Genomic DNA, 4,060 nt, shown 5'->3' with positions numbered 1-4,060 from the left:
TTACTATATATGTGTTCTAAATTGGATGTTAGGTATTCCGGTTTTCTTAAGGAATTTGTAATCCAACTGATCCCCGTGAAGACATGTAAAAAGATTGGTCCCGTTAAGCGCGACTTCCTCAACCAACTGTCTCTATTAATGACGCCCCACACCGGGGTCTATTATAAATTCACTTGGTTCGATGATTATCTGCTCTCATCCCCGGCGGGATAATGTGATACAGGGGTCGGAAAGTGGTGTTGAAGATCTATCGTCATATGAAAAAAATGCTCTCTGGTCTAACAAAAGATGTCACAGCTCGCGTCACAGCTTGGTCATTTGCATAAGTGTCAGTGGTTTCGTTAAATGACTCGAGCCGGCTCTCGGTCTGTCAAATCATCAGGACATCAAACGAATATAAGCTTTTTTATTTAGTAGTTAAAGAACGGTTATTTAGAATAATATATTAGCAAAGTGGCAGTCAGATGTTAAGATGGACCCTACGTTGTGTATGAAAATCTCGCTAAGAAATAAAGGAAAGAAATCGACACAAGTTTTTTTTTTTTTCAGTTTTCACACCAAGCTACTTGACACGTATTTTCCAAGCCAGCGAAATTATGGTCAATTAACAGTTTTTGAGTCTGCAGCTATAACCATCTGTTGTGTTTGTATGTCTGCAATTTGTTCCACTGTATACAGTCGTTTGAAAATCTTGTTAAAAGTTTGGAGGATAAATGAGCCTTAAATCTTGTTTAAAAGTTCCTGTTTTGCCTCCACATGGTTAAAAAGGCTTTGCCGTGTCGGCACGTGCTTAAAAGTATCCCTCTTCGATACGTGCTTTTTTTTTTCCTCTGCTTGTATTTTCTTCCTCTTCTTCCGATCCCGCTGTGACGTCACGCTCGCGTCATGGCTTGGTCATTTGCATACGTGTTAATGTTTTCGTTACATACGTTCCAATGTCATCCTTTACAAGAATGTATTAAAACCTGCGACGAAGTAATAAAAAACACTAGAAAAAACTCAAAAGTTCAAACAAACTAAAACATGAATAAATAAATACACATGAAATATTTTAGTGTATAGTTTGTTTGATTGTTCATTTTATCTTTTTTATTTGTCAGAATTTCCTGTTTCCTCTTTCTTATGCAAAAAAAAAAAAAGAAATTCGAACTTGATTTCTAAATATTTAAAGATAACGTTTTAACATATTTTTTTCTTTCTTTCTGCAGTTGGAATTCCTTTTTTTTGCATAAAAAATGCAAAAAAAAGGAATTCCAACTGAATTTCTAAATATTTAAAGATAACGTTTTAACATATTAAAAGGAAAAAAGACTCAGTTAACTCTTTAAATATTGAGAACGTAGTTTCTGTATTTTAAGAAATTTTACTGAATCAGTGTCGATGTATTTCAGCTTGGTTGTCCAACATTAAAGTTAGTTTTGAATGTAACCAAAATATTAAATTGCGAGTTAAATTGAGACAAGACCAAGTTCCGTTGAACAGTCTTTAATGTTGATTGGTCCTGCATCGGTAATTTCCTCAAACTATAACTTTTTTTTTTTTTTTAAGAAATAAAGACAGTTGTTTATACTGACAGTCTTCCTAACAGATGTTTTATTTCAAGATTCTTTTGTTACTTTTTTGCAGCCGTCTGTTTTTTTTTTCTTATGCATTCTTTTTTCATTTTCTTCTACAACCTTCGATCATTCTTACCTATTATATCATTAATGTTTTCCTCCTTGTGCTCGTTTGACGGATTTTCAAACTGTCTGCTAAACTAGTTATCTTTTTTCTTTTTTAAAAAGATTCCTCTTCGAAATTCTTGCCCAACTAGTTAACATAACCCGTTGCTTAGTCTTACAACTCATTTGGCTCTTAGCTTGTGGCGAGATCATTCGATACAATTGCAGTTCACATCTGATCCAAAGGGCCAGAAGCATTATCCGTGCCACCAACTTAATAGGATATGAACATTTTATACAACGATTATTGCATTACCCTGCTATGTCACATTCCAGTACCAACCCGTGGTACTGGGGTTGGCCTTTATTAGCTATTTCCGACAGTTCTCCCATCCAACGCGAACACTGATTGTTCACTTATTAATTCTCTAAATTACTTTTTCGTAAGCGAAATTCTCAGAATCTTATCGCTTACTTCAATGACCCCTTCATCTCTCATGGCTAAATAACGTCCATCACTGGAAAATCTGATTCATTGCCCGCATTCTCTCGACAACGTTCGGGCGGCCTATGAACAAATTTGTCGTTATCCACATCCTCCATTTCTGTATCCGAGGATTGCAAGTACTGTAAATGTTTAGTGGGCACTCATCTTCCTACTACAACGACGATGCAATCGCTGCGTATTATGCTTATAATGACCTTCAGTTTTAGGATTAAAGAATAATGTGCAGTCATAATCAAGTGTCCTACTTGACTGCAAAACAATTTTGCTTGCCATTAGTTTAAAAATTGAAGATGGCTTGAAAGGCTAATGTTTCTGTGTTCGGTATTAGATTTATAAGAATTTAAGTAACAAAATACTGAAAAATAAAAGCGCCAAACACGGTTAAAAACTTACAAATAAAAACATATTTATAAGTCAATCGGCATATCCGGTGCTAAGAATTAGATGGGTCTTTTTATGGTTATTATTATTATTATTATTATTATTATTATTATTATTATTATTATTATTATTATTATTTTAAAACTTTAGTAGTCCGTAACATAAGAAAAAAACTTGATATATTTAGTATTCTGTTAGGATTTGGATATCATTTGAACTAGCCAAATTCAAATTTACAAGAATATAAATATGTTCAGTTCTAAAAGAAATCAACACAAGTTTTTTTTTCATTTGAAAGAAAGGGCATTTATTACTGGTCGTTTTCACACCAAGACATTTGACACTATTTTCTAAGTCAGTGACAATATGGTCAATTAACAATTTTCTAGTCTGCAGCTTTGATCAGCTCTTATGTCTGTAATTCTTCCCATTGTATACGGTCGTTTGAAAACCTTGTTAAAGATTCGGATGATAAATGAGTCTTTAATCTTGTTTAAACGCTTCTGTTGTGCCGCCACGTGCTTAAAAATATTGCCGTATTGACACGTGCTTAAAAGTCTTTCTCTTCGCCACGTGCTTTTTTTCCTCTGCTTGTTTTTCTATTCTCTTCCACCGATCCCGCTGTGACGTCACGCTCGCGTCACAGCTTGGTCATTTGTATAAGTGTCAGTGGCTTCGTTAAATTTCCCGGTAGAGGCGCCTCTGGCGATTAACAATAAATTTAACCTCTTTTCAAAGGGAGAAGATACAAGGCGGAACGGTGTACCTCTTAAAACTGCACAGAACAAGAAATATACCTCATTCGTCATCTCAACAATCGCCTAGATTTTGTTGGTTTTTAGTGTCGAAGGAAGAACTCCCTACTGAGTTCTATGAGCATCTCTCTATCGCCATTGTTCAAGGAAATGACTCGAGCCGGCTCTCGGTCTGTCAAATCATCAGGACATCAAACGAATATAAGCTTTTTTATTTAGTAGTTAAAGAATGGTTATTTAGAATAATATATTAGCATAATAAATGTGTGCATGAATTTTTAAATGTAAATTCTATATGATCGCTATTTTTCTTTTGTAATATATTAAATGTCGATGGAAGTATTCAAGGAGTTTCAGAACAAGTGGTTATCCGTCGGAGTCAGGACATCGAAGGTACGATCGTCTGAAACACAAGCATGAAGAAAGGTGTAAATCACGTGAGAGGTGACGACATCGTAAACGTGAGAGATTATCTTTTTAAGTGGGAGAAATCGACTCGAAAGCAAATCAAAAAGTTCGCATAAACTGATGTTTTAAAATCAGAAGTTAAAAGCAAACTGAAATCGTCTTTCTCTCTTTCCTCCACTATCCTGAAGTATGGCATAATAAATTAAATACAAGAAAAAGCTTTTCATTTTTTTAAAATAAAATCTCAGAATTGTTCTATTAAGTTAAATTAACATCGTTTGATCTTGACCCGTCCAGCAAGAAGAAATCTTCATTTTCTTTACAATTTCAGCACTGACAATTTCCAC

Source organism: Euprymna scolopes, chromosome 13 (assembly GCF_053919585.1).
Source record: "Euprymna scolopes isolate OS-2025 chromosome 13, ASM5391958v1, whole genome shotgun sequence".
Classification (NCBI taxonomy): domain Eukaryota; kingdom Metazoa; phylum Mollusca; class Cephalopoda; order Sepiida; family Sepiolidae; genus Euprymna; species Euprymna scolopes.
This window is presented reverse-complemented; position numbering follows the sequence as displayed.